Source organism: Artibeus jamaicensis, unplaced genomic scaffold, assembly GCF_021234435.1.
Source record: "Artibeus jamaicensis isolate MK-2021 breed Jamaican fruit bat unplaced genomic scaffold, CSHL_Jam_final scaffold_1283, whole genome shotgun sequence".
In the NCBI taxonomy this organism is placed as follows: Eukaryota; Metazoa; Chordata; class Mammalia; order Chiroptera; family Phyllostomidae; genus Artibeus; species Artibeus jamaicensis.
Genome location: NW_026522028.1, coordinates 2,521,578 through 2,539,853, shown reverse-complemented (window position 1 = coordinate 2,539,853; position 18,276 = coordinate 2,521,578). Strand labels below are relative to the sequence as shown.

General features: G+C 47.8%; 3 pseudogenes; all 3 read right to left on the bottom strand.

Moving 5' to 3' along the window:
* Positions 1–4,584: 4,584 nt before the first annotated feature.
* Positions 4,585–5,280, bottom strand: LOC128625955 (ferritin heavy chain-like; annotated as a pseudogene).
* Positions 5,281–10,724: 5,444 nt separating this feature from the next.
* Positions 10,725–11,149, bottom strand: LOC128625938 (ferritin heavy chain-like; annotated as a pseudogene).
* A 5,090-nt stretch (positions 11,150–16,239) lies between these two features.
* Positions 16,240–16,783, bottom strand: LOC128625937 (ferritin heavy chain-like; annotated as a pseudogene).
* Between the last annotated feature and the right edge of the window lie 1,493 nt (positions 16,784–18,276).

Sequence of the window (18,276 nt, the reverse complement as noted above, 5' to 3'; positions counted from 1 at the left end):
CCTGAGAATGGGAGGGGCAAAGACGGGGTGCAGAGGGGGGGGTTGTACAGGTGGGCAGGGTACCAGCAGCATGTTCCAGGTTCCGTCACAGCCTGGGTGAGGCGGGGAGAAGCTGTTCTGACCTCTTGACATTTAATGTTTTCAATTTCGCAAGAATATGTCTATGTTTCAAGGACCTTATCTGCCCTCTAATTCCTTCTATAGAAGACATTATTGTTGTATATACCCCTTTTCTTCCCTTAAAGTTCTGAGAATATGAATTTGAATCCTTGGTACAATTCTCTTCTGTTTCCTGTGTTATATCTGGGTTCCCCCTGCCCAGAAATAGTTTTGTGAATTCCCTGTCCTTTTTTCTTTTATCTTCCTCATACATTTGGCAAACCTGTGTTCCTGTACAGTTAGGCATAAAGGACTTATGTGGTCAAAGCAGGGAATGAGCAGGGGTCTGATCTGGGGTTGTGAGGTGCATTTCACTGCAGGGCTTCTGCTGTAAGGGAAGGCTGGAGTGTGCTGAGTTACTCAGTGGGTTTTCCTTTGAGGATACATGGCATGGCTTATAGGTAGGAAAGGGGCACTCCCTGGGGACAAAATAAATGTGATACACCTGACATTGGGAGAGTAATACTTTTGTCCTTTAAGTAAATGTGCCCTATTGTTTCCCTTCTCGGCAGGTCTGCAATTGTCCTAAAGTCATTTGCTGTCTTCGCAGTGTAGTTTGGGGTGAGGAAAGCTGCCAGATACCACAGTTGTATAAAATTCTCTTGTGTAGACATCCTGTCCAGGGCTTTTGTTTGTTGAGGTGTTTTAAGGTTTTAATTTTTTGTTCTTAAATGAGTGCTTTGATTTCTTAAGTTCTAAGCCATGTGTTCAAATTTCCAGTTTCTTCCTCATTCAGCTTTGGAAGATTGGATGTTTCTCAAAATTTATTCATTTCTCCCAGCCTGTCTAATCTGGTGGCATGTACTTGTTCATGATAGTTTCTTTAGGTACTTACACACCTTAAACCCAGGTATTATTATAACAATCTCACCATATTAGGGGGTAGGTGATCAGTGCCCGCTGTGGGTAAATAACACCTACTGTGCATGAATGAGTCCACACAGGAGGGCTGGCACCTCTGTCTTCAGAAAGACCTCTGGGAGAGGTTGGGCCTTGGGCCTGCTATCTGGGATCTTCGATTTCAGGAGTGTTCGAACCTCTCCTAATTGATAAGAATGTCATTGTGCCCAGAGTGGGTAAACAAAAGAATTTACACTGAAGACATCTTTGTTGCTGTGTGTGTGAGGTCTGGGTACTTGCTAAGCCAAGGGTGCCCACACACCCAGCCTCCAATACAGACTGGAGCCCTGTGTCTATAATGGCCTCACAGTTATCTACATGGTGGTTCCATTGGAGGTCCAATGGGCATCCAGTCCAATGCACATCCAATGGGCACTCAGGTTGTACATAACATGGCAGTCCAACCCCTGGACAAAAGACCTCAAATTAATAATCAGTCCTACCATCCCCCCACGTATTCAGTTCTAATCACCAGAACCTGGATTATTTTCCTCATCTCTCACTCTTCACCTCTGGCCCATAAACTGAGCTTATCAACACATCCAATCCATGTGTAATTTGCCCACATCTCTTCCTTTTCTCAGTCACCACTGTAGTTCAACCCCCATTCCCTTTCACCTGGACCAGCCACAACATCTCCTAACTGGCCTCCCAGCTTCAGCTCTCCCCCTCCCTCTACATTCTTGAAAGCACTGAGTCACTCATAGCCTGCAGAGGAATTTATACTAATTCATATTCAGTACCAGGAAGTTGACCTTCGGCCTTGTCTTTGAGCTTTTCACTCCTACAGAGCTATTTCATCTTTGAGGGACCATGTTGTGCTAATGGAAGAAAGAGAACAACTGAAGCAAAAACCTCTATCAGCATGTTTTGAAAGGGTAATATGCATGACCAGCATGGGACCATGGGGAGACACTCCCATGTGTCTGGAAAAGCCAGCCTAAGCCTCAGCAACCATTGCAGTTGCTCAGTGAGTGCTTGTGGAAGTGGTACTCTATAGGGAACCGTTCTGTGTGGCATAGGGAATGTAGCCCAGCCTCAGCCTCGGAAAATCCAGTGGAAAGTGAGTCAATACACCAGACCCAGGCCCACACATAGGTTCGCCCAGGGGGAATCAGGCCTGCATTGTACCTAGGCTGCTATGAGACATGCTTTTGCTAAAACTCCATCCCCCTGAATTGAGGCAGGAAGTTTCTACTGCAGCTCTTTAAAGTAACTTCTTAAAAGCTGTGCTAAATTTCCCAAGTATGGAGTATAACGAGGTCAACCACTTTTCTCCTTGATCGGCCACATCCTTCTCTATAAAGCAGTTAGCAACATTTGTTCCTTTGTTTTGTGTAAAAAGCAATCACCTACAGGAAACCTATACATAGCAAATGAGGACCATCCTAGATGTAATGTACCCAGGTAAGCAGTAAAAGCCTGTCAAGGCAGGGGTCCAGGCCCTTACTCTGACTGAGAGAGTGGCCACACCATCCCATTTCATCACAGGACTTCTGTAGTCCAAGTGGATTTGTTCCTCGCAGCCACAACGCAGGGACCCTGTGGGCCAGGGTCCACATCAGTACTCTGCCAAGATGGCTTCTGGGGTCTTCATCTTGCTACACAGGTATTGTTAAGAAACATGAACATTTGGGTACTGTAGTGAACTAAAAACCTTCAGTTAAAATGTAAGAATCTTCTACTTCTTGCCCAATCTCACTCTCTCTGTTGTTTCTCCAGAAGGAAGCTCAGCAATAATTTGAAGGCCAGGCTTTGTATTTTGAGCATGGACATGCATCTGTTTTCACCACGGCCCCAGACCATCTATCTGACTGCACCCTGCCCTATACCACAGGCTTTCTAAGGATGAGATGAATTCTGCATTTTTCAGGGGCCCAAGGAAAACCCTCTCACTCCATCCAAGGTCCAGGGCACCCCTGCTCTGTCCATTCCGGATCCAGGCAATACGACCTTCCTCTATCCAGCTTCCATGTAATATGCCCTCCCTCCATCCTGAGTCCCACAAAATAGTTCCACGCTCCTCTAGGATTCAGTGAATACCCAGGCACTCCAACCAGGAACCTGTGTATGCATCCCACCCCCCCCCATCCAGTGTCCAAGGAATGCATTCTCCCACCATTAAGAGCCCATGGAAAACACCCACCCTCCATCTCAGACCCAAGGATTCACCCATCCCTCCAGCATGGGTTCCACAGAATGACCCCTCCCTCCGTCCAGGGTCCAGGAAATAATATTTCCTTCAATTCAGGGTCTAGGGAATACTTCCTCCCTCTACCTAGTGTCCAGGTAATATTCCCTCACTCCATCCTGGGGCCTACAGAATGCCCCTCCATCATCCAGTGTCCAAAAGAATAGCCCCAACTTCTAGCAGGGTTTGGGGAATAACACTTCACTCCTCCCAGCATCCAGGGATACATACCCCTTCCCTCCACCCAGGGCCCAGGGAATGCCTCCTCAATCTATGGCCAAAAAACAAAAAACAAAAAAACAAAAAAACCAATCTCATCCATCCGGGGTCTAGGCAATACCCTGCCTGGAAGAGAGTCTCACTGAATGATCTTCCCTCCATTCAAGACCCAGGAAATACCTCTCCCCTCCATTTAAGCCCACAGAATTACATCTCTCTCCATACAGGTCCAAAGGAATACCTCCTGCCTCTACTCACAGCCCAGAGAATACCTTCTACCTGAATACAGCGTCCAGGGAATACCACTGACTTCTGTCCAGTGTACAGGGAAAACCTTCTCCCTCCATCCAGTACCCCAGGCAACCCCCTGCCTTTATGCAGGGTTCTGAGTATGCCCCTCCCTCCACCCAGGGTCCACAAAATGCCTCCTTCCTCCATTCAGGGCCCAGGGAGTGCACTCTCCCTCCATCCTGGGTCCCAAGATAGCCCCTGGCTCCAGACCTTATCCTTCAGAATATCCCACCCTTCTCCAAGGATCAGGGAATACCTCCTCCCTCCATCCAGGGCCCAGGGAATTCCTCCCTCCCTCCACCCATGGTCTCAGGACTAGCCCCCTCCCTCCATCCAGTTTCCACAAAATAACTCTTCCCTCCCTTCAGGGCCCAGGAACTAACCTCTCCTTCAATCCACAGTCGCAGGACCCCCCTTGTCTCTATCTAGTGCCCCAGGAATAGCCCCACGCTCCTCAAGGGATCAGTGAATGCCCACTCCTTCCATCCAGGTTCCTGGGAGTAACACGTCTCTCCATCCATGGTCCCTGGGGTACCCCCTCTCTTCATGCTGTGTCCCACAGAACACCTGTTCCCTCTACCCGGGGTCCCAGAGAATACTGGCTCCCTCTATCCAAGATCCCAGGAAATATGCCCTCCCATCCACAAAGTTCTAATGTGCAAGTGATGCGGTGTGTTTGGAAAGAGAGAATCCTACATACCTGTTGTATTACTTAGAAGGTTTGGGTTAAACACAGGTGAACCAATGAAAGAACTTTATTTATTTAGGAAGCAATAAATTCCTTGGAAAAAAGATAAAACTGGAACATAAAAACTTAAGCGGAACTTTTGAAGGGCAACATGGCAGTAGGTACGCTCAGCACGGTGAAAAGGGAAGTCACCCCGAGGCTATGGGGAAGGCAGTCCCTGCTCAGTTCTTGCTGCCGCCCAGAGTAAGCTTGTCAAAGAGGGACTCTGCCAGGCTATCTTCCGGGGCCGCCAGCTTGCGCAGGTTGGTGATGTGCTCCCCCAACTCCTGGATGAACATCCCTTGGTCACGCAGGTAGTCACGCTCCAGGAAGTGACAGACCTTGCCATGCTTCTCCCTGGACAGCTGGTACAGATTCAGCAGGCTCTGGTGCACTCTCTTCGCCAGGTGCAAGGCGCACTCCATGACCCTCAGGCCATTCTCCCACTTCCCTTCCTCAGGCCTGGGGATGTTGCGCAGGCGGGGGTTGGCAGCACACTGGCTCTCCAGCCCCAACAGATACTCCGCGTGCTCCCTCTCCTTGTTCGACTGCCGAAGGAAAAACAGGCTGAAGTGCTTCAAGGCCGCGTCTCCACGGTCGAAGTAGCAGGCCATGGACATGTACACGTAGGGAGGCGTGCAGCTCCAAGTTGACCTGGTTGTTGATGGCGGCCTCACACTCCGGGTGGTAGTTATGACGCACATGCCAGGGCGCGAATGCGGTAGCCATGTCCGGCAGCGCAGGTGCAGGGTGGGGGCAACAAAGGGAAGAAGTCCTGGAAGCGGGAGCTGGACTTGCCCTGTAGCCTCCAAGAGTCCCCAACGCGGGTCAGTGGCAGAGCAGAGGGGTGGTGCTCCAGCGCCTGCAGCAGGGGATTCGTGATTGGCTCCGCAACGGAACCGGAAAAGGGAAGGAGGGACCTGAAGGCCGAAAAAGTGACCATTCTCGCGAGTGTACAGGAGAGGGAGCAAGGAGGACCCCTTGGTGGGGGGGGGGGTGGGCGGGCTGGGGGCGGGTCTAAGTGGGCAGTGCACCAGCAGCGTGTTCCAGGTTCCGTCACAGCCTGGGTGAGGCGGGGAGAAGCTGTTCTGACCTCTTGACATTTAATGTTTTCAATTTCGCAAGAATATGTCTATGTTTCAAGGACCTTATCTGCCCTCTAATTCCTTCTATAGAAGACATTATTGTTGTATATACCCTTTTCTTCCCTTAAAGTTCTGAGAATATGAATTTGAATCCTTGGTACAATTCTCTTCTGTTTCCTGTGTTATATCTGGGTTCCCCCTGCCCAGAAATAGTTTTGTGAATTCCCTGTCCTTTTTTCTTTTATCTTCCTCATACATTTGGCAAACCTGTGTTCCTGTACAGTTAGGCATAAAGGACTTATGTGGTCAAAGCAGGGAATGAGCAGGGGTCTGATCTGGGGTTGTGAAGTGCATTTCACTGCAGGGCTTCTGCTGTAAGGGAAGGCTGGAGTGTGCTGAGTTACTCAGTGGGTTTTCCTTTTGAGGATACATGGCATGGCTTATAGGTAGGAAAGGGGCACTCCCTGGGGACAAAATAAATGTGATACACCTGACATTGGGAGAGTAATACTTTTGTCTTTTAAGTAAATGTGCCCTATTGTTTCCCTTCTCGGCAGGTCTGCAATTGTCCTAAAGTCATTTGCTGTCTTGAGAGTGTACTTTGGGGAAATAAAAGGTGTCACATACCCCAGTTGCATAAAATTCACCTGTGTAGCCATCCATCCAGTCCAGGGTTTTGTTTGTTGCGTGTTTTTTTGTTGTTGTTCTTATTTGTTTTTTTTCCTCTAATGACCACTTTGATGTCCTTAGCGGTAAGCCCTCTGTTCAAAATTCCAGGTTCCTCTTGATTCATCCTCGGAAGATTGTACGTTTCTAGACTGTATTCCTTTGTTTTTCAGATTCTCTAATTTGGTGACATATACTTGTACATAATACTTTGTATTGCTACTTACAAACATTAAAACGGATATTATTGTAATAGTCTCATCCCACTAGTGGGTAGGTGATCAAGTGCCCACTGTGGGTAAATAACACCTACTGTGCATGAATGAGTCCACATAGCAGGACTGGCACTGCTGTCTTCAGAAAGGTCTCCTGGAGAGGTGGGACCTTGGGTCTAGTATCTGGGAACTTTGATTGGGGTCCTAATTGATAAGAGTGTCATTGTGCCTGGAGTGGGTAAACAATAGAATTTACACTGAAGACATGTTTTGTTTCTGTGTGTATGAGTTCCTGGTACTTGCTAAGCCAAGGGTACCTACCCACCCAGCCCCCCAATACAAATTGGAGCACTGGGTCTATAATGGCCTCACAGTTATCTACATGATGGTTCTAGTTGGATGTCTAACGGGCATTTCATGTTTTACATAATATGGCAGTCCCACCCCTGGACAAAAGTCCTCAAATTTGTAAACAGTGCTACCATCCCCCCAGGTATTCAATTCTAATCATCAGAACCTAGATTGCTTTCCTCATCTCTCACTTGTCACCTCTGGCCCATAAGCAGAGCTTATCACCTCATCCAATCCATGTAAAATATGCCCCCATCTCCTTATTTTCTCAGTCAGCACCATAGTTCAACATCCATTCCCTTTCACCAGGACCAGCTACAACATCTCTTACCTGGCCTCCCAGCTTCAGCTCTCCCCCTTCCCTCTACATTCTTGAAAGCACTGAGTCACTAATAACATGCAGAGGAATTTATGCTACTTCATATTCAATACCAGGAATTTGACTGTCGGCCTTGATTTTGTACTTTTCAGTCCTGTGGAGATATTTCACATTTGGGGGGATCATTTTGTGCTAATGGAAGAAAGAGGACAACCGAAGCAAAAACCTCTCTTAGCATGTTTTGAAAGGGTAATATGCATGACCAGCATGGGACCATGGGGAGACACTCCCATGTGTCTCGGAAAACCAGCCTAAGGCTCAGCAACCATTGCAGTTGCTCAGTGAGAGCTTGTGGAAGTGCTACTCTATAGGGAACCGTTCTGTGTGGCATGGGGAATGTAGCCCAGCCTCAGACTCAGAAAATCCAGTGGGAAGTGAGTCAATACACCAGACCCAGGCCCACATATAGGTTCGCCCATGGGGAATCAGGCCTGCATTGTACCTAGGCTGCTATGAGACATGCTTTTGCTAAAACTCCCCTCACCCTGAATCGAGGCAGGAAATTTCTACTGCATATCTTTAGAGTAACTTCTTAAAAGCTGTGCTAAACGTCCCATGTATGGAGTGTAACGACTTCAGCCACCTTTCTCCTTGATCGGCCACATCCTTCTCTTTGAAGGAGTTAGCAACATTCTTTCCTTTGTTATCTGTAAAGAGCAATCACCTACAAGGAACCTGTACACAGTAAATAAGGACCATGCTGGATGTAATGTACCCAGAAACGCAATAACACCTGTCCAGGCAGGCTTCCGGGCCCTCTTTCTAACTCAGAGAGAGGCAACCACGTCCCTTTTCCTCCACAGGACTTCTGTATTCCACGTGGATTTGTTCCTCACAGCCACAACACAGGGACCCTGTGGGCCAGGGTAGGCATCAGTATTCTGCCAAGATGGCTTCTGGGGTCTTCATCTTGCTACACAGGTATTCTTAAGAAACGCGAACATTTGGGTACTGTAGTCAACTAAAAATCTTCAGGTAAAATGTCAGAACCCTCTACTTCTTGCCCAAACTCACTCTCCTTATTGTTTCTCCAGAGACAAGCACAGCAAAAATTTGAGGGCCAGGCTTTGTATTTTGGGCATGGACATGCATCTATTTTCACCAGGGCCAAAGACTATGCAGCTAACAGCCCTGTGCCATATACCACAAGGTTTCTGACGAGAAGATACATTCTGCGTTTTCCAGGGTCCCGAGGAAAACCCTCTCGCTGCATTCAGGATTCAGGACATACCTAGTCTGTCCATTCAGGGTCCAGGGAATTCATACTCCCTCCATTCAGGATGAGGAAATACCCCTTCCCTCCATGTATCGTCCGGGGAATACCCACACACTCCATCCACAGTCCAGGGAATACCCACCTCATGCTTTCAGGGTCCAGGGAATACAACCTCCCTCCATCTAGGTTCCAGGTAATATGTCCTCCCTCCATCCAGGGTCCCACAAAAAGCCTCATGCTCCTCAAGATTTCAGTGAGCACCCAGGCCCTCTGCTTCGAGTCCCTGATATACTTCCTTCCCCCATGCAGTGTTCAAGTAATACTTCCTCTCGGGGTGGGTGGATAAAAAAAAATTAATACTTCCTCTCTCCATTCAGGGCCCAGGTAAAACACCCTCCATCCATCAGGGAGCCAGAAAATAACCCCTCCTTCCAACCTGGATTCCACCTCTATCCAGTACCCAGGGACTAACCTCTAATCCCAACCTGGGCCCCAGGAAATTACCCACACTCCTCTAGGGTTCAAGAAATATACCCTCCCCTCCATCCACAGTCCAGAGAACTTCCTTTCTTCCATAAAGGGTTCAGGGGAAAAACCCCACCCTGCCTTGAGGTTCCAAGGAATATTGCTCCATCCTTTCAGGGTCTCAGGGACACAGCTTCTTCACTCCAGGTTCCAGGGAGTACCCTCTTCCACCCACCATTTTCCCTGGGCTCTTTTCCAGAGGCTAGGGAATAACCCCTCTCTCATTTCAGAGTGCAGGGAATTACTCTTCCCCTTCATGCAAGTTCCAGGAAATGCAAGATCCCTAGATCAAGCGTGAAAAGAATAGTCCCATCCTCCTCCGAGTTTCAGGAAACACCCCTCCCTCCACCCAGGACCAGGGAATACCTCCTCCCTCCATACAGGGTCTAGGTAACACCCCCTGCCTCCATCGAGCTACCCAGAGAACCTGCTCTCTCCATTCAGGGTCCCACAGAGTGTCCCCATGCTCACCGAGGGTTCACCCCTACCTTCGATTAAGGTCCAGGGTACAGCTCCTCCCTCCTACCTGTTTCCCAGGAAATGCCCTTCCTCTATCCATGGCCCAGGAAGTACATTCTCATTCCATTCAGGGCATAGGGAATATGACCTCCCTCCACCCAGGGTCCAGGTAATGTTCCCTCCCTCCATGCTGGGACCCCAAGGAATGCCCCTCCATCATCCGGTATCCCACAGGATAGCCCCAACCTCCCCCGGGGTTCAGCGAATACCACATCATTCCATCCAGGACAAGGGCATACTTCCTCCCTCAATCCAGGGCCAAGAAAATACAATCTCCCTCCATCCAGGGTCCAGGGAACACTCCACCCACAAGACTGGTCCCCACGGAATGCTCCTCACTCACTCCATTCAAGGCCCAGGAAATACCTCTCCCCTCCATTTAAGCCTGTGGAATACCTGTCTCTTCATCTGGGACATAGAGAATACCTCCTGCCTCTATCCAAGGCCTGGAGAATACCTTCCTCCTCTATCCAGTATCCCAGGCAACCTCTTCCCTATATCCAGGGTCCAGGCAATGGCCCCTCCCTGCCCAGGGTCCTCAAAATACCTCCTGCCTCACTTCAGGGCCTAGGGAATACTCTCTCCCTCCATCCAGAGTCCCAGAGTACTCTCTGGCTTTAGCCATTATCCCTCAGAATATCCCAGCCTCCTATAGGGATCAGGGAATACCTCGTCCCTCAATCCATGGTCCCAGGAATAGCCCCCTACCATTCACGGTCCACAAAACAACTCCTCCCGCCAATCCGGGCCCAGGAAATACTCTCCTTCAACCCAGGGTCCCAGGACAACCCCTTCTCCATCTAGTGTCCCAGGAAATAGCCCCATCATCCTCCTGGGATCAGTGAATACTCACTCTTGTCATCCAGGTTCCTGGGAGTAACTCCACTCTCCATCCATCACCCCAGTGATTACCCCTCCCTTCATTCTCCGTCCCACTGAACACCTGTTCCCTCCAACCAGGTCCCCAAAAAAATACTTGATCCCTCTATCCATGGTCCCAAGGGAATAGGCCCTCCACTGCCCGGAGATCCTGATCTTAAAGTCATGGGGCGTGTTTGGAAAGACAGACTCCTCTTTTATTACTTAGAACATTTGGGTTTAAAACACACACATGAGTGAAACACCTCTATTTATTTAGGAACCACCAACTTTATTGGAAAAATGGTAAAACTGCAACATAAAAATTTAAACACACCTTTTCAAGGGCAATATGGCAATAGGCACGCTCAGCAAGGTGACCAGGGAAAGTCACCCCGAGGCTATCAGGAAGGCAGTCCAGGGTCATTTCTTCTTGCTATCGCCCAGAGTGAACTTGTCAAAGAGGTACTCTGCCAGGCCGAATTCCGGAGCTCCCATCTTGCACGGCTTGATGACACGGTCCCCCAATACTTTGATGAACATCACCTGTTGGTGCAGGTAGTGACTCTCCAGGAAATGGCACAGGTGGCCGTCCCCCTTCTCAGTGGCCAGCTGGTGCAGACTCAGGAGGCTCTGCCTCACTTTCTTCGCCAGGTGCAAGGCACAATACATGGCCCTCAGGCCACTCTGCCATGCTTCCCAGGGAGGACTGCTGATGTCTCACAGGCGGATTCGGCCCCCACCATTCTGCAGCTGTGGAAGTGTACATTGATGTGGTTGTTGACAGCAGCCTCACACTCAGGCTGGTAGTTCTGAGGCACAAAAGAGGGCCCGGCCAGCATCTCCATGTCTTCAGGCACAGGCGCGGGGCTGCAAGACTGCAGTGGTGTAGAATCCCAGGCAGTAGGGTTGGCTGTGGCAGGGGTGACTGTGGAGGCTGCGGGGGCCCCGAAGTGTCCTGCAGTGGTCCGAAACCCTGGGGTGCTCACGTGTCAGGCCTCTGGCCCTGCTGTTGGCTCAGAGGTGGGACAGAGAAAACCCTCCACTCAATACCGTCGAGGGAGGGAGGGAGGAATTAGCATCCAGTACAGTATCGAGACTTAGGGGGTCAGGGTCAGGGTATGGCCCCTGGTTGCCGGGGTGCTTGAGGGGGGCCCAATGGGGCCAGTAGCATTGACACTTTCCAAGTTCCATGCCAGTCTGGCTCACAAGGCCTTACAGTGCTAGGCATCTGTTATGTGTGACATTTGAAAATGTTCCTCAGGAATATGAGTGCAACTGGTTTCAGTTAATCACCTGCATGAGTTCTTTGAGCAACTTACATGAACACTGCCCTAAAGTGACTGTTTCATTAAACATAGCCCTTTTGTGGTGTCACTGGTTACATTTACTATCACAAAGCTTTGTTTGAACGACTTTGCATGGACGTGAGGACAGTTCCGACAGCCCCACTGACTTCCTAGACCTTGTCCCTCCAGTGATCTCTGCTTTCTCCTCCCATGAAGATACACCTTTTGTAAAGAAGAGGTACATATACATTGTGCAATATTACTCAGACACAGTAAAGAATGAAATCTTATTATCTGAGCAAAATGGATGAACCAAGGGGATATTATGCTCGGTGAACTAAGTCAAACACAGGAAGGCCAATAGCATAAGATTTCATTTCTCTGTGGAATCTAAAAGACAAAATACATGAACAAACAAAACCAAAAGCAACTCAGAGAGGTCCAACTAATTGTCACACGGGTTGGAGTTTGGGAGGCTGGTGCGAAAGGTGAAGGAATTAAGAAGGACAAATTGGTACTTACAAAATAGAGATGGGGATGTAAAGCATACCATAGGGAATATAGCCAATGTTATTGTACAAATTGTGTGTGGTGGCAGGTGGGCAGTAGAGTTCATAAATTATATAAGTGTCCAACTACTATGCTGTATACCTGAAACTAGTGTAATATGGAGTTCCAAGTATAATGGAAAACATTACTGTTGTTTAAAAAGGCATATTTTCTCGTTGAATCGAACTAAGCAGCCAAGGAAGAGACAAATAAAAGTGGTGGTTAATAAGATGGATCAGACTCGGGCACTGTTCTTGTTGAGAAGTGTGCTTTAATTATTTTGTGATTTGCCAGCATAATATAGACTATTTTGTAGATCGAGAACATAATAGCATTGCATTATGTTGATATTTGCCTGGGAACGAAATAGGAGTTTCATCAAGTTCATTGGAGGTGTCAGGAGAATTGATACCTGAGAGTAGTTGTGGGAACATATTTAAATCAAAAAATCTGAAAGAGTTCACCTTCAGATGATGCGCCACACCAACTACTGTTCGGCATTAGTGCAGGTTCAATGTACAGAATTGGATCGTGTATTTTTGGTCTGGAGAGAAACTTCGCAGGTCCTCTACAGAACTCAAAGAGAAATGCATTGCAATGAGGCGCTCACGCAAAACTGAAAAATTCTATAGGTAGTAGTACTGATGGTCTCCATCGGAGGAAAAAGATGAAGTGTAAGACGCTGAGCACGAAGTACATTGTTGATTGTATGTTTATTTTCTATGACGTCATGGATTCCTTCATTGAAGCGTTTATCCACTTATAATTTCTTACATTCTTGAAACTCATTTTCATTCTTCAGTTACACCTGACATGTAATGGATTATATATTTATTAGCAATCCTGGACTTTATTACCAAAATGCTTTATAGCGTATACGCCTTGTTCTTTTTCCTCACAGTTAAGTGTCGGAATCACTCCAAATGAAGTGCTAAGAAGAGAGAAAATTCAGAGCAGGATGTATAATCATCTCTCATTTGTGAAGGGGGAAAAGATCAATACATATAATATGCACTTATATGTCTCTGGAATTTTATTCAAGAAGGTGCTGTGTGAAGCTGAGATATCAGAGGATCTTCCGCTGTACTGCTGAAAACTTTTATCATGAATATGTTCTATTAAAATTTTTCTTCGATTTTGAAAAAAATGTCTGGATTTTGAGGAACTTCTGCATTTAATGTCCCAAAAAACGCAGGCACAGATTGCTTTTGACCCAAAGGTGTGTAACTGACCAAAATTCAGCAATCTGGTCTGGAAAAATGAAAACGAAGAATTCTGCTGTTGGTGAGATTAATACATAGGTAGAGAGGCAGGTGAGAAATCTAAACTACTTGGCCTTTTCTCTCTTTGATTTAAGTACTGAAAAAATATCACTGTTATCATTCCCAGAAAGCCATGCATTTACAAATGGAAATCAGAATATGATGGGAAAAGACCCGGTTAGGAGTTACCCATTAGGGAACAAAATGGGTACGTGTGATAGCTACCCACTGTCATGGTGAGGGCCCTGCGTTGCACTTATTGTCCCAAAATGTATTGTGCTGGAGCCTACACAGCAAACATTCCAATTTCTCCTGACGCCTTCTCAATGAGAACGACGGAGGTGTAGCACAGGGATGTGCCTGTGGAACAACACAGGATGAGATCTTTCAACAGTTTCCAAAGCTATCTTTTTGCAATAGTGTTCTATGAGATTTGGTAGAAAAGGGACCTCATGATTAGAATGTTTTGGAAATGCTGAACATATTATCCCCGTGTTATAGGTCTACAAAGAATGTTTCTTGAATCAAAGACCTACAATTCCTAGACAATAACTAGAAAGCTACACCAGAAATCCCACTAAGTTGATTAATACAAACCTGTGTCTGTGTGTGTGTGTGTGTGTGTGAATTCGTTTGTGTGTGTGTGTGTGTGTGAATTCGTTTTTTACTGAACACCTGCTACTATTCTGTGGCAGTGCCTGATACTGAACACAGTCTTGGAAAGGCTGGTCTAAAAAATTAGAGACCTGCAAATTAAGATGAAAACACTTTCAGGTGAGGAGGGAGGACTGTGGTAGCAGCCTTCATCAGTCTCTGTTTCCATCCAGGCAATTATTTACTTTTATCCTTCACACCCTTTCATCTTTACTTTTTTTTTTTACAGAGGAACCTGTACTAGGGACAAAGAGAAAACTGGCATCTACTACTCTAGAGTAGGTGTGTTCTGTAAACAGTGACAGCATAGCCTGGTAAAATTGTGCTGATTATAAGGACACATATTAGCTTAGGCTCTCTTGGTAGCAAGGGACAAATACTAAATTAGAGTTGGATACTTGAAACCTCCGGGCAGATATACAACCAGGCTCAGCAAAGGTCTGGAATGCAGCTGCTTCATATCTGATAATGCAGTCACTGAACTGGTTTTCAACAAAGGGTGTCTTCCTAAGCAGACATTTCAGAATCTAGTCCGAGATTCAAAAGGAACTGTGGTGCTGAAAATATATATGAACTTTTATGCATGATATATACTATATAAAAACGAAGGATAGAAAACACACGTAAGTGGCTGTTTTCTAACTGCAATGTGCAACCCAGGCCTTGGTGACTATGGGAAGTCACTCCTCTGTCTCTGGGGAAGCCAGCCTGAGGCTCACTTGCCATTATCACTCTTGCCCAGTGTTAGCTTATCAAGGGTACTCTACCCTTAGGGAATTCCAACATCGCCATCTGACTACCCAGACTTAACTATTCCCTTTTGCATGATTTAATGAACATAAACATTTCAGGTAAAGCTGATTATCCCTTTATTTTAACCTCTGCCCGACACCATTCTTCGCTACTTCCTTAGAGGCAAGGAGTCTCATGGCTTTCATACTGTTTTTAGTATACTTGTACCGTGCACATGAATCCAGCTTAACCAGGGCCCTGTCGGACCTCACCCTCACGTACCTATATTGTTTATAAGGGGAGATTGATTCTGCCTTTCCCAGGGTCCCACACACTACATGCTCCCTCCATCCAAGATCCCCCCACACAATGCCTCTCCCTCCACCCAGGGTCCAGGGAATACCACTTCCTTCCATCCAGGGTCCAAGCAATAAGCCCTCCCTCCAACTAGGGCACAGGGGGCAACCACAAGTCCTGTGGGCTTAATCCGGCCCTCGACCTCCTTTCTCTCCATTCTGTTGCCATGTTTCTTCCCTGCAGCTGCACTGAGCTCTGGCTTAACAGTTAAGAAGTAGTTTCATTTCTAGAGTCCCAAAATTATGTGCGGCCCTTTCAAGGCAACCATGAGTCTCGTGGTGGCCCCCGGTGAAAACGAGCGTGATAGCCCTGAACTAGGGTCACACAGACTACCCCCTCCCTCCAAGGTCCCACGGTGTACCCATTCCCTCCATCCAGGGTCCTGGGAATACCACTTCCTCCATTCAGGGCCACCAGGATACTCCCTCCCTGGATCCAGGGTCCAGGGCATAGCCTTCACTCTATAAAGCAGGAAGGGTATACCTCCTCCCCTGCATCCAGGTTCCCACACAAACCTCTCCCCTCTGTCCAGAGCTGCGCGGTATGCCTCCTCCCTCCATCCAGAGCTTCAGGGAATACCTTGTCTGTCCATCCAGAATCCCACGGAATACCTTCTCCTCCATCCATTCAGGGTCCCAAGAAATGCCCCTCCCTCCATCCAGAGTCCAGGAATTACCTCCATCATCCATCCAGGGTCCCAGGGAATAATAAGTCCACCCTTCATTCAGGGCGCAGGGAATACCCTCGCTTCTCCACCCAGGATTCATGGAACCCCTCCTTCCATCCAGGCTCCCATGAGATATCCCCTCCCCCCACCCATGGAGATCTCAAACTGCACATGATGGGCCATGTGTGAGAGAGAGACTCCTGCGCACTTATTTTAAAACAAAAGGTGACCGTTTGCACACAGGAACCAATGAAACGCCTTTAATTATTTAGTAATCAGTAACTTTAGGAAGTAATGATAATACTCAAACAAACAAACAAACAAACTTAACTGAACGTTTCCTAGGGCACTATGGCAATAGGCAAGCTCAGCACGGTGACCAGGGCAAGTCACCCCGCGGCTGGACTTATAGGGAAGGCAGTCCCGGCTCACTTCTTGCTGTCCTTCAGCGTGAGCTTGTCAAAGAGGGACTCTGCCAGGCTATCTTCCGGGGGCCGCCAGCTTGCGCAGGTTGGTGATGTGCTCCCCCAACTCTTGGATGAACATCGCTTGGTCACGCAGGTAGTCACGCTCCAGGAAGCGACAGCCCTGGCCGTGCTTCTCGGTGACCACCTGGTGCAGATTCAGCAGGCTCTGGTGCACTCTCTTCGCCAGGTGAAGGCGCACCCATGACCCTCAGGCCATTCTCCCAGTTCTCTTCTTTAGGCCTGGGGATATTGGGCAGGCAGAGGTTGCCGGCATGCCGGTTTTGCAGCCCCAACAGAGATTCCGCGAGGTCCACCTCCTTCTTCGACTGCTGAAGGAAGAACAGCTTGAAGTGCTTCAAGGCCGCGTCTCAAGGTCGAAGTAGCAGGCCATGGACACGTACACGTAGGAGGTGTACAGCTCCAAGTTGACCTGGCTGTTGATGGCGGCCTCACACTCAGGGTGGCAATTCTGACCCACATGGCAGGGCGGCAATGCGGTCGCCATGTCTGGTAGTGCAGGTGCAGGGTGGGGGCACCACAGCCAAGAAGTCTTGGAAGCGGGAGCTGGACTTGCCCTGTAGCCTCCGAGAGTCCCCCAGGTGAGTCAGTAGCACCGCAGAGGGGGTGGTGCTCCAGCGCCTGCAGCAGGCGACTGTTGGTTGGCTGTGAGATGGAACCGGAAAGGGAAGGTGAATCCTGAAGATGGAAAACGTGAGCAATTCTCGAGAGTATACAGGAGAGGGAGCAAGGAGGACCCCTGAGAGTGGGAGGGGCAAAGACGGGGTGCAGCGGGGGGGGTTGTACAGGTGGGCAGGGTACCAGCAGCATGTTCCAGGTTCCGTCACAGCCTGGGTGAGGCGGGGAGAAGCTGTTCTGACCTCTTGACATTTAATGTTTTCAATTTCGCAAGAATATGTCTATGTTTCAAGGACCTTATCTGCCCTCTAATTCCTTCTATAGAAGACATTATTGTTGTATATACCCCTTTTCTTCCCTTAAAGTTCTGAGAATATGAATTTGAATCCTTGGTACAATTCTCTTCTGTTTCCTGTGTTATATCTGGGTTCCCCCTGCCCAGAAATAGTTTTGTGAATTCCCTGTCCTTTTTTCTTTTATCTTCCTCATACATTTGGCAAACCTGTGTTCCTGTACAGTTAGGCATAAAGGACTTATGTGGTCAAAGCAGGGAATGAGCAGGGGTCTGATCTGGGGTTGTGAGGTGCATTTCACTGCAGGGCTTCTGCTGTAAGGGAAGGCTGGAGTGTGCTGAGTTACTCAGTGGGTTTTCCTTTGAGGATACATGGCATGGCTTATAGGTAGGAAAGGGGCACTCCCTGGGGACAAAATAAATGTGATACACCTGACATTGGGAGAGTAATACTTTTGTCTTTTAAGTAAATGTGCCCTATTGTTTCCCTTCTCGGCAGGTCTGCAATTGTCTTAAAGTCATTTGCTGTCTTCGCAGTGTAGTTTGGGGTGAGGAAAGCTGCCAGATACCGCAGTTGTATAAAATTCTCTTGTGTAGACATCCTGTCCAGGGCTTTTGTTTGTTGAGGTGTTTTAAGGTTTTAATTTTTTGTTCTTAAATAAGTGCTTTGATTTCTTAAGTTCTAAGCCATGTGTTCAAATTTCTAGTTTCTTCCTCATTCAGCTTTGGAAGATTGGATGTTTCTCAAAATTTATTCATTTCTCCCAGCCTGTCTAATCTGGTGGCATGTACTTGTTCATGATAGTTTCTTTAGGTACTTACACACCTTAAACCCAGGTATTATTAAACAATCTCACCATATTAGTGAGTAGGTGATCAGTGCCCGCTGGGGTAAATAACACCTACTGTGCATGAATGAGTCCACACAGGAGGGCAGGCACCGCTGTCTTCAGAAAGAGCTCTGGGAGAGGTTGGGCCTTGGGCCTGCTATCTGGGATCTTCGATTTCAGGAGTGTTCGAACCTCTCCTAATTGATAAGAATGTCAATGTGCCCAGAGTGGGTAAACAAA